General features: G+C 46.3%; 2 pseudogenes; one reads left to right on the forward strand and one right to left on the reverse strand.

Annotated features, from left to right (window-relative positions):
- The first annotated feature begins 3,005 nt into the window (after window positions 1–3,005).
- On the forward strand, window positions 3,006–8,057 carry LOC146209667 (uncharacterized; annotated as a pseudogene).
- An 843-nt stretch (window positions 8,058–8,900) lies between these two features.
- LOC146209668 (uncharacterized) lies at window positions 8,901–12,050 on the reverse strand (annotated as a pseudogene).
- Between the last annotated feature and the right edge of the window lie 361 nt (window positions 12,051–12,411).

Raw genomic sequence — 12,411 nt, forward strand, 5'->3', positions numbered from 1 at the left:
GTGTCACAATGGGCAGTGCATGAGGAGCAAAGAGTGAGTACTATACCGGATGTTTCATATCGCGTTCTAGTGCTGCTTCCCCTAAGACGCTTTGGAAAAAAACAAACCGACATCTCGAGCCGCACACCATGAATGCTGGTTCCTGCGCCTGCGTTTGTCTCCTACAGAAATTGTACAAAAACACTCAATCAGTGAGGCTGGAGACAATCGACCATGGATGGGATGGATGGATGGTATATAGGATCGTCCCCTTTGAAACGGGGTGGTAGCAGTAGCTATCATGCTCATTTTCTCCATATATCTTAATTATTGATTTAGAATGGTTAACTAAACCATCATTCTATTTATTAAATTTTGCTCCTACAATACTAACATTATGTCACTTCTCTGCTTTTAAGCCACCAATCTTCCAGCCGTTTTTTGCTAGTCTCCACCGCTGGTTTATTCACCCGGCCACTGTTATCTCTAAACCCCAGAGCTTCAGGAACAGTGATTGCGCCTGCATCAACTTCCGGATGGATACCATTGCATTCGAGTATAATATGGTCAATTGTTTCACTGGAGTTTCCACATACAGCACATGCGTCATCTCCATTGTTAAACTTCTTTTTGTAGCTTCGTGTTCTAAGACACCCTTATCTAGCTTCAAAAAGTAGGGCACTGCCTCTTGAGTTATCAAAGAAATCTTCCTTCCTGATCTGCATTTTCCACTTTCGGTATAATTCCACACTCTGTTTTTTTTTTTTTCATCGAATTTATCCAATTTTTACCTTCTGTGTTTTTCACCTGTTGCTTAATGCTCTTTATTTCTCCGTCCTTGTTAGTAGCATACTTACTAGTTAGTTTCCTAGTTCTTTTCCTCCATTGTGAGTCAACGCTTTTTAGGTACAGGTATTTAAATACCTTAGCTGCCCATCTGTTACTGTCCAATTTCCTCAGGCGTTCCTCATACAATATTTTACTCTGAGCTTCCCGTACTTCGAAAGATGCCCAGCCCATATCTCCCTGTACCGCCTCATTTGTAGTTTTGCCGTAGGCACCTAGTGCTAAACGTCCAACGGATCTCTGATTTGTTTCTAATGTCGACTGTACCTCTGATTTTAGGCACAAAACCGCATTTCCGAAAGTAAGCCCGGGCACCATAATTCCTTTCCAAATACCCCTCAATACCTCATACCTATTGTATCCCCACAATGCCTTATGCTTCAATATCCCGGCATTCCTTCGCCCTTTGGCCTTACGTGATTGCTCATGCTTTGCAATGTATGCCAATCCTTCGTTTACCCATACCCCCGAATAATTATATTCTGCTACTCTAGGTATTTCAAGGCCTTGTATTTTAAGACCCTGGTCAGTTCAGCCGTTGAAAATCATCAGACCCGACTTAACTGCGCTGAAACTGAAGCCTAGAGCGTCCCCTTCGTCTCCGCAATACTTAACTAGAGTTTGCAATTCCTCCAGACTCTCAGCTAGCAGCACAATATCGTCTGCATACATCAAACCGGGGAGGCGCTGCTCTACCGCCTTTCCACCTAATCTATAAGACAGGTTAAAACCTAGGTTACTGTCTTGTATCCTCCGTTCCAGGTTTATCATATAAAGCATGAACAGCACCTGTGATAGAGGACAGCCTTGTCTTAATCCTTTGCCTACTTTGACATCCTCCGTACTTCTCATCCCTTCCCACGTAATTTCTACTTTGTTATCCCGGTATATTTCCTAAAGGAACTCTATTATCTCATAACCGATACCTTCTTCTTTTAATATGTTCCACAGGAGTTCCCTACTTACGTTGTCGTACGCCCCGTTTATGTCCAGGAAGGCCAAATACAAAGGTCTATTTTCCACTCTAGATATTTCGATGCATTGGGTAAGCACGAACAGGCTATCATCTAAGCGCCTACCATTTCTAAAGCCGTTCTGAAGTTCTCCTAGTATCTTGTTACTTTCAACCCATGCTTGCACCTTTAATTTCACCGCCTGCATGGCTAACCTGTACATAACAGATGTTGTGGTAATCGGCCTGTAGGATTTTATGTGCATCCTGTCTCCTTTCCCTTTATAAATCAAATTCATTTTACTCTGCCGCCAGCTGTCCGGAATTTGCTTATTCGTTATGACTGTTTCCAGAGCTTTTAACAACGTTTCCTTACTTTTTGGACCGAGTTCATTAATCAGCTTGATCGGAATTCCATCTATTCCTGTAGATGTATTTTTAGGAATATTTTTTTCTGCCTTTTTCTAGTTTAGATTGGTCAGTTCTAAGGTGCTTTGTATTCTGCTACCTTGTGTTGCTTCCTGATTTACGGAGATTACCCTATCGTCGTTCTTAAATGACTCGGCTATAACTGATGTAATGTAGTTCACTGCGTTGTCTCCCTTTAAACAATTTCCCTCGCTATCTTGAATCCGATCTTGCTTTCTTTGATTCTTCTTCCTTAGCCAGCTTATATGGTTTCAGAATTTTCTTGCTCCGCCTCTAGAGGCATCGTGTATATCAGCCATCCAGCGATCGGTGGACTGTCTTATTTTACTTTGGACGAGGGCCTGCACTTGAAGTTTCTTTTGTCGATATGATTCCCATTTTTGGTCGATTTCCTCCTGAGAAGCCTGTGCTTTCTTTGCCATTCGGTGTTCCCTTGAAGCAGCCCGTCGTTGTTCAATAGCTTCCCTGATTTCCTTATTCCACCAGTTCCTTGGCTTCCTCTTTCCATTCCAGCGATTTGCTACTTTAACCTCCTGAATTTTACTTCTTATGAGTAGTTCTACCTGTTCATAATCCCAGTCTTCCATGGGGCTTTTCTCTATTGCTTCCTCTATTGCTTCCATTTGCGGAAAAGCGAGCGCCACCTGCCGGGAAAGCCGGAAAGCTTCGCCGGCAGTTTTGGTTGGAAAGCGCGTCTCAAACCAACACGTGCAAGGCAGTGTTCAGCAGTTCGCATGCGCGGTTTCATTGTTTTAGTGTTGTTTCTTGGCCGGAAACGTGGGCGTGCTGACGTAAGACGATGATCAAGGAAGACAACATTCCATTTCCTTGCTTGGAAACAGGGTGGAGCGAGGACGTTTCGCGTTGTAGTATAAACAACGACTGTTCGTGGCGATACTTGCACTCCACTACATCTACTGTTCGCCAAGCTCAATGCGGCTGGTCTTCCAAGGAGGAAGGCCATGTAAGAAACTTGAAGATAAATCTTGAAACTGCCGACAAAGAACTGAGTTTGGTGAGAGCGGCGTGCGCACCGTCCATGAAGTCAGGTGTCTTTGTGACAACGGCATGTTTCATCGTTGCCACAGGCCGCATCGTTGGAGCACACTGTGAATGTGTTGCTGGATGTGTGTGTGTGTGTGTGTGTGTGTGTGTGTGTGTGTGTGTGTGTGTGTGTGTGTGTGTGTGTGTGTGTGTGTGTGTGTGTGTGTGTGTGTGTGTGTGTGTGTGTGTGTGTGTGTGTGTGTGTGTGTGTGTGTGTGTGTGTGTGTGTGTGTGTGTGTGTGTGTGTGTGTGTGTGTGTGTGTGTGTGTGTGTGTGTGTGTGTGTGTGTGTGTGTGTGTGTGTGTGTGTGTGTGTGTGTGTGTGTGTGTGTGTGTGTGTGTGTGTGTGTGTGTGTGTGTGTGTGTGTGTGTGTGTGTGTGTGTGTGTGTGTGTGTGTGTGTGTGTGTGTGTGTGTGTGTGTGTGTGTGTGTGTGTGTGTGTGTGTGTGTGTGTGTGTGTGTGTGTGTGTGTGTGTGTGTGTGTGTGTGTGTGTGTGTGTGTGTGTGTGTGTGTGTGTGTGTGTGTGTGTGTGTGTGTGTGTGTGTGTGTGTGTGTGTGTGTGTGTGTGTGTGTGTGTGTGTGTGTGTGTGTGTGTGTGTGTGTGTGTGTGTGTGTGTGTGTGTGTGTGTGTGTGTGTGTGTGTGTGTGTGTGTGTGTGTGTGTGTGTGTGTGTGTGTGTGTGTGTGTGTGTGTGTGTGTGTGTGTGTGTGTGTGTGTGTGTGTGTGTGTGTGTGTGTGTGTGTGTGTGTGTGTGTGTGTGTGTGTGTGTGTGTGTGTGTGTGTGTGTGTGTGTGTGTGTGTGTGTGTGTGTGTGTGTGTGTGTGTGTGTGTGTGTGTGTGTGTGTGTGTGTGTGTGTGTGTGTGTGTGTGTGTGTGTGTGTGTGTGTGTGTGTGTGTGTGAAAAACACCAAATGAATGAATGAAATGAATGTTGTAGTGGATGTGGACCTATGCGCGGGCAATGGAACAGTAATAAATTAGACGTTCATGTTTATACTTCGATAGGACAGTACTTTCCTCTGTCTACGCTCAACGCCTTGGGGCACAGTGCATACTTTACTGATTAGTAAATGACGCGCTGTACTATTTCAGCCACGGTTCGCCTAGGTACGGGAGAACGTATCACGTACTAAAGGTGTATCCACACGACGGACCACGGACTGGGCCGCGGACCGGTCACGTGGTGTCGATCGCGCATGGTCCGGCTAGGTCCAGCCCGCGACAGCATCCACACGGCGGGCCAAAATAGCAGCCGACAAGCCGGACCACCAGGCCGGCCAAAGGTATACGCTATTTACCTCGCCGTTTCGCGATGCGCTCGTTGGACACTGCCTCCGTTTTTTTATATTATTTCACAATGCCGAACTTGGCGTGCATTTTGGCAATATTCAGGTACGGCCTCCATCTATAGGGGCTTCATATAAACATGGATGGACGCACCTGTGCAGCCCTAAGAACGTACCTGAGTTGACAGCATTCAACTTAATCCGTTTAATTCCAGACGCAAAGATGAAGATATGATCAATAAAGACCACATCAACATACGCGGACGCCTTAACTGAGGACCGAACTTAGCCGCAGTTAACGCGAATAGCAGCTCACCACTGCTGCACAGCGCGCAACCGTTGCATAACGAAGGTGCGGTTACAAATATCCTAATTATTTATAGCACCGTGCGGGGAGCTGCTTCCGACTCGGGCGTCAATAGCGCGCTCAAGCATCGTCCTACCGCCGCGCCGAGGCGTGCTACGGCAGCGGCGGATATCTCTTGCGCCAGCGTGCGTAGTGAAATAGTCTTTCTTAGAATAACAAGCCTAACATAAAGGCGTATCCGAACTGACCACTTCGTAAGAATCACTCTGATAACAAGCAAGTTTCTGCATAACAACTGTCGCATGTGTAGCGCTGGCTCACCCGGCCTTCTTGTACTCTATCTCCGCTAGGCCTGGCTCATATATGGCCATATCCTTTTTTTTTTTTTTACAAGACAGTAGGTAGACCTTTTTTATTTTTTACACTGGGCAGGCCATTTACAGCAGTGAGCTGATCAAATCGAAAGCACCGTTCGCGGTGGCTTCGATGCGAAACAATCTGGGCCTAATGACGACTAGGGCCAGTGCGTCGTCGTCCACCGCGCTAGCGGCGGCACTACTCCGGCAAACTCCCAGCATTTGGCATCGCACGTGTTCATTTGGGAACTTCTCTTTCATGATGTAGCTGGGGCCCGATGTTTTTTGACACTTCTCACTAAATACGCCGCTGTAAAACACTTGTCCGGAACGTGACGAGGCAGCAGTACGTAGTGCTGCACGTACCGTGGTACGCGGTACTCGAAGGCTGCATAAAAACACCGTCGTACGCCACTCTAGACACTGCCTATGTTATTTGGTGCTCTTCAAAACATGCTCGAAGTGCACTTTGTTGATGTGGGCGAGCTCGTGCGCTTTAATCGGGCGCAAACGCGCCTCCTCCGTTCACAGACGCCGCCAGGTCCGTGGTCCGCGGTCCGAGAAAAATGCCCAGCTATTTTCGCCCGCTCCGGTCCGCGGAATTGGCGCGGACCTCATAAACCGGAAGTGGAACGTCACGTGACGCTTGGTCCGCGGACCAAAACAGGCCCGTGGTCCGTCGTGTGGATACACCTTAACGGGTCGTTTTCCTTGTGGCTTATTAGAATGCGCGGATACATGGGAAGCTGCGCTCTACCGTGCTCCCGCTGCTGAGATAGCGCACGGCTGTGTGCGCGCGTACGTGCGGTTTTCACTGAATGTGTACGTGCATAGACGGCAGAACATTTTAGGACCCAACGGCGCCGTTCTGATGGTTGGAAGCGCATTACTGGCTCCATCAACGGAATCACATATTTCGCGTTATGCCATCGCGGCCCGTTGCTAGAAGCGTGCTTAGCTTGGCTAGAAAGCACAGATATTTCAAACATAGTAGTGCAGTAATGGAAACTTTTTTTTTTTCTCTTTCTTTCAGACTCAGCGAAACCTGCCAGCGTGTAGCTGGCCTGCTTTTCAGTGCTGCTGCGAAGGCGAAGGATGCACCATCTTGCACGGATATACTCTGCAAGTGGATAGTCCCTCCTGAAGGTATATCACCCACTTTAACTCACCTTGCTGCACACTAAAAGCCAGGTGTTTCAACAAGGTGCATACTTATAAAATGCATAATGCATTCATGTTATGGTGTAGGTATATTTTACTGGCAGATGGGCAGCCAGACCAAAGAGTAGCTCAGCAGAATGTGTTCTTGTTGGCATAATGTGGGGTTGAAGACCGGTTTAAGTTTCTTACCCTAGACAGAAAGGGGGGGGGGGGGGCTGCTCATGCCCATTCAAAAATCAATGGGTGACAGTATTGGATATCGAATCCCGGGCCATGTGTAAAAATGTGAATGCTCAAATCAATAGACCATTGCTACGGTACACAATGTTTCGCAAGTTCATATGTTGTTCTGTGTCCTTTACAAAATGTACAGCCAAAAAGAGCCCTAAACAGTTGGTCACATATCTGCTTACCCAGTCATGCCATTCATTTATTTATTCGACATTCACACACTACAGCTGATAATAGTACACACAAAATACACTCAGTTTCTCATATGTTGAGCAGCCATGCTTGTGCGAGTTAACTCGATTCCACAACTGATGTAGCCTATTCTTCGTTTACTTGCAGCAAAAAAGCCAGTCCAAAGGAAGCCTTTGGATGAAGTGAAATTCCAGAAATACTGCATCAATAAGCCTACCCGTGAGAAGCGGAGACGCGATTACAATCCCTGCTGCAGTACACTACTTCCTGGTGCCGAGGAGATTGAGTCACTCACAGGAAAACTTGCAGCCTCCTGTCCAGACCTGCAAGCACTTCGATATGTTTGCAGCACAAATCAAGGCAACAAAAAGGCACCATGCAAGAAAAAGCCTGTAGAAGACAGCGACGACCTCTGGAGTGAGCCTTCAACAACTGAGGTGCAGCAGTACATGCAGAAACTTAATCCGCTAAGCCAAAAAGAGAGGGATCAGATTTGCAGTGAAACAGTCGGCCAAGCAGCCAACAAGAAGTGGCATGCAGCACGGGTTGGTCGGTTAACGGCATCACTCTTTAAAAGGATTTGCCGTTGTACCAAGCCCGACAGCTTGCTAAAAACAATACTGTACCCTTGTAACAGGGCCATGTCTGAAGCAATCGTATATGGTAGACAGCACGAAGCAGATGCCGTAGAGGCTTATGTAAAGCTGCTGCGTGCTGCAGATTTGAGTGTAGCAGTCCAAGAAACTGGCCTTCATGTTCATAGCCAGTACCCTTTCCTAGCTGCTTCCCCTGACAGGATAGTTGCATTAGATGAAGAAGGCCTACTCGAGGTTAAGTGCCCCTTCTCCAAAAGAGGGATGACGCGTGAGGACGCCTGCCAAGACAGAATCTTTTGCTGTAGGCTGACTGAAGAAGGTGCGGTGCTGAAGCATAACCATGCTTATTTGTACCAAATTCAAGGCCAGATGGCAATCACAGGCCATAAATGGTGTGACTTGGTCATTTGGAGTGAGGGAAATGCACCAGCAGATCCTCCACACCTCCATGTAGAGAGGATAAATTTCAACAAAGAATTCTGGACAGAGGAAATGCTGCCGGGACTCCTACACTTCTGCAAGCACGCACTTATACCAGAGATCCTGACAAGGAGAGATAGAAGGCTTGGGAAGCTTTACACGACCGGCACATATGTCTCGCACAGCAAGTTCAAAGAGGGGTTTTATGTGTGCACGTAACTTGAAGGACTGCGTATGAAAATAAAAAAGCTGGTGTAAGATGCCGTATCATCACCTGCAGTCAATTTCATCCAGGGTAGAAGAATCTACCAGAAACTATCAGTTTTGTCAGTCCTCAACTCTGAAAAATTGTAGCGATGCCTGTATTTTTTGCTATTTTATGTTTTTTTATTTTCACTACTGAATTCATGATTTCATTTTTCGTGGTGTCTGCAATCGTGAAAGATACCTCATACTGGCATGATTGCTGGTATGAATGATGCTCATGTGTTGTTTCCCAACTGCCAGTTGTTCATGTTATCTATTGCTAATCTGTGAACATATAGTTGCACAGTATTTATTTTGTTTCGCTTTATATCAATCTCCTTGTGATGGATCATACTTTCCACATATTATGGAATCAAAGGAGACTTGCTCTATTGTAAATGAACCGGTCATTTGTATTCTGCTGAAAAGAGTGGAATAGCTTGTAAGTTTTTAAGGCCTTCTTGGCTCATGAGGGCCACGACCAGGATATGCCACTGTACAGTGTGCACCCAACTGATTATAGAATTTAAAAAATGGCAATCTAACTCGAGCCACTGGCTTGCAAGAAAGACACATTTCCATTTTAATACAACACTTTGACATTTGCATCTGTGTAAAGGTTGCACAGTTGTACTGAAAACACATTATACAATTGTTTCAAAGTTGGGGCGAAGGTCCATTCACAAATGCAAGCAGCCATAGGGCACTAAACAATCAAACCTAGGCATAAATGCTTTAATATAATCGCATGTAAGGATGCAAAATTTGCTTCAAAACACAAGAATTGTAGAAAGAACATAAAAAAGATTCTAAACTGCTCTCTTTTTAGCAAACAGACTACAAACCCTGCAAATGTCACTCGACATCTTTAATCAGAGGAAACCGAAAGCTGTTCAAGGGGCAGCAAACTTCAAAAACTTGCTCAGCAATATCTATCATTGAGATTGGAAATGGCCTGTCCAATATATGAAAGCTTTTGACTCATGAAATGGCTCTTTCCACATGCACCCTTGCAGAAGCAATGCACCTCGTTTCGTCAACTGCTTTTGCTGTCATCTGATTTTGGTGCGGTTCACGAAATGGAGGCCGATAAACTAATGCCTGGTGGCAAGTAAGGGAAAGTGAAGCCTTTATCCACCATTATGGCATCACCTGTCCCCAGCTGGTCGAGAAGACCACTGTTTTCTGGTATGGATTTGTCCGAGCTTAAACCACCCCAGAGGCAATACACATGTGTGATGTATCCATCCGGTGTGCAGCCAATCAGCACCTTGTAGGTGTTATGATGCTTGTATGGAGAGAAAGTTTGGCGTTGCGCATTCATTGCTGAAGGCCGCTGAGTTCTGACCTCTGTGGCATCAAGAATGACACGAGTGTCAGGAAAATCATAGAAGGACTTAGGTAGGTGTGGCCGTATGTCATCTAGAGTTGGGAAAGTTGTTAAGTGCCACAGCTCTTGCTTCAAAAAGTTTATCCATGTAGCAAAAGTGCGGCTGATTACACGTTCAGACATGAAGAAATTGCGGGCCAATTCGCGGCCTTGCATGCCTGTTCTCAGCCGAACCAGCACCATAAAAACTCATTAGCGAGATCGCTTTGCTTTTGATTCCCACGGGGATCATAATTCTGTCTCTTATCTGAGCCCCAGTACACCAATTCTGTAGCACGTGGTGCAAAATACTCCAAAACGTTATTGAACACGCCAGCATTGGGCAACCCAGTGTAGTACATACTCTTTTGGAGTGTCAAGGGCACTCAAAGTGAGGAACCTTGACATTGCTGAATCGAGTCGAATCTAAACATTTGCATCTTGTTTCTGCAGCCGAAGAATGACCTTCTGGGAATTTCCTAGAGCTTGTTCGACCTCTGTGACCCTTCTCAGGGCGCAGGCTTGACAACAGCAGTCTGGCCAGGTGTGCTGCTCAATACCTGCAAGTAACACAGAAAACCAAAGTGGACGTTGACCACTTTAGGACCCCCTCTGCAAGTATACCTTGACAACTAATGATTAGAAACAGAGCATTTATAATAAATACCTAGCTAAGGATAGGTTTTTTCACTTCAGGAACAGACCAACTGCAACCAGTAGGCATAGCGTTCACATTATAGTATGGGAAAGAGCTAGAACAGCATTTCATTCTGCAAAGCGCTAAGCTGAGGATGAGTTTCTCACTTCAAAAGCACCCTGGTTGTAGCAAGTAGCTGCAACGTTCACATTATATCATGGGAAAAAGCTAGAAGTGCATTACACTTTGCAAAGCGGGCACGAACTTACCATTTTCAGGCTGGTGCAGCTCCAAGTCCTCTTGATGTGTTGTGTCATTCTGTGCAGCACTTGTCCCCATGTCAGGATTCCCGGCAAGCAACGTGATAGCTGTCTGAGGTCGAAAAACTGCTTATGCTACGCTCTCAGTGAGGGGACAGTATGACATCTCATTGCCCAGTGCGAGTTTGATGCTACAGGAGCAGGCCAGCTGCCACAAGCTATCAAAGCATTGACATCGTGGTATCGGCAAAGAACATTAAGTCTGGAAAGGAAACGCATACTCACCATTTTCAGGCTGCTGCAGCCCCACTGAGTCCTCCTGATGTGATGTGCCCTCTTGTGCAGTACCAGTGTCCATGTCATAATTCTCTGCAAGCGACATAACAGCTGACACACAGGATTTCAAAAGAATTAGTGAGGGCACTGCATGACATCTAACTGCCCTATGTGACTATGCTGCTGTAGAAGAAGCCAGGTGCAACATGGAATCACAAACTTCAGGTCATGGTATAGGTGAAAGATTAGAAGAGCATTACAATCTGAAAAGCGCGTCTCACCATTGACAGGGTGCTGCAATTCCGGCATGTCATTAGGAGCAGCTGAACACCTCTGTGCTGCATGTGCTGTCGTTTTAAGTTCCCCTGTAACCATACCAAAGTGATTATGCCATGAACCTACTGCTCAATGCAAACAAGCAGGATGGGATATGTACAGCAGCCATATATTTCATGTCTCAGAAACACAGTGAAATCTAATATTTTCATTGAGGGCATTGCATTCAGCATTCGCAAATTTGAGTGACGGCTTTGCAAAGCATTTTGTAAACGCGGGAAGCATCGTTATTATCGACTGGGCAATAAATCTACACGGAGAAGTTACTCGTGCCCATACACTCAAGGCGCGGCTTTCTCCGCGCAGACTCCTCAAACCATGCAACCATTGCCAGCCGCCCTACGATAGCCACTGCAAATCACGACATGCGTTTGTTTCTCGGATGATCTCACTAACGATAAAAGCGAACACTTTATATCAAACGTGATAGAAAAAAAATTCCAGAGGTGCGATGCAGTGGACTCAGACGACGCACCGACGAGCACACTTGCGTCATTTGCGAAGGGCACACTAATTGAAAAAAAAATGACGTTATTGCACACGCGCATTCCCACTCATCATGTTTGAGTCCACCTGTCTTTAAAAGCTGCATTGCGCCCGTAGAGCAGAAGCGAATGCTATAAATGCTCAAGAGCACGTGCGTTCGAGCGCCCTTGGAAGGTGCGACCGACAGTATACATACGTGCGCTCAATTTTGCATCAGCACTTTTCATACCTTAAAGAAATCAATAAAAAAGAAGCTCTCACCTTTCTCTCGTTTCAACCATTTGCTATGTCGACGCACAGCAGCATTGCCGGGACTCCTCAAGTACCCGAACACACTAGGCACAAAGTTCAGATGGCTCTCGAATTTCGAAGGCCGTCCTGCATTAAACGTGCTTTCTGATCGTACAAATCGCGACATAAGCGCTTAAAAGTGACGTACCTGTTATAAAGTACGCGCTGCAGATCCTAGAATGTTCGTTCGGTACCCACGATGAGCCGTCTTCATTCTTTCTTCGTACAGCCGCTATCCACGCAGCTCTCTTTTCGGCACGCAACCTCGCGGACGGGAACCTGAAGAAGTTCGTGTTTCATCTGCCAGTAAAGTAGTTTGTGCAGCCGTAAGCTACGCAGTGGGTTGGCATTATAGTGCACACGGAAAAGCACACCAAATAACTCGCCTCGCCATCCACTCAATAGCTCGCGATGCGTGGATGGCTCGTGTTTTCCAACCAAAACCAAACCGCCTATAGAGGGCGCTGGCTGTACCTTTGCTGCGCACGCGCAGAAGTTTTCCCGCAACTGGTCTATTTCGATGGAGGCAACAAGCAAGGCGCCCGTATGCTGTGCGATGTCAGTGCACGTTAAAGAGCCCACGTGGTCAAAATGTCCGTAGTCCTCCACTACGGCGTCTCTCATAGCCTGAGTTGCTTTGGGACGTTAAACGCCACAAACCAAACCAAACCTAGATGCGATTCAACCTGGAAATGCTGTGTGGCGCAGGAG

The sequence above is a fragment of the Amblyomma maculatum genome, chromosome 1 (genome assembly GCF_055883805.1).
Source record: "Amblyomma maculatum isolate TAMU_Amacu chromosome 1, ASM5588380v1, whole genome shotgun sequence".
Taxonomy (NCBI): domain Eukaryota; kingdom Metazoa; phylum Arthropoda; class Arachnida; order Ixodida; family Ixodidae; genus Amblyomma; species Amblyomma maculatum.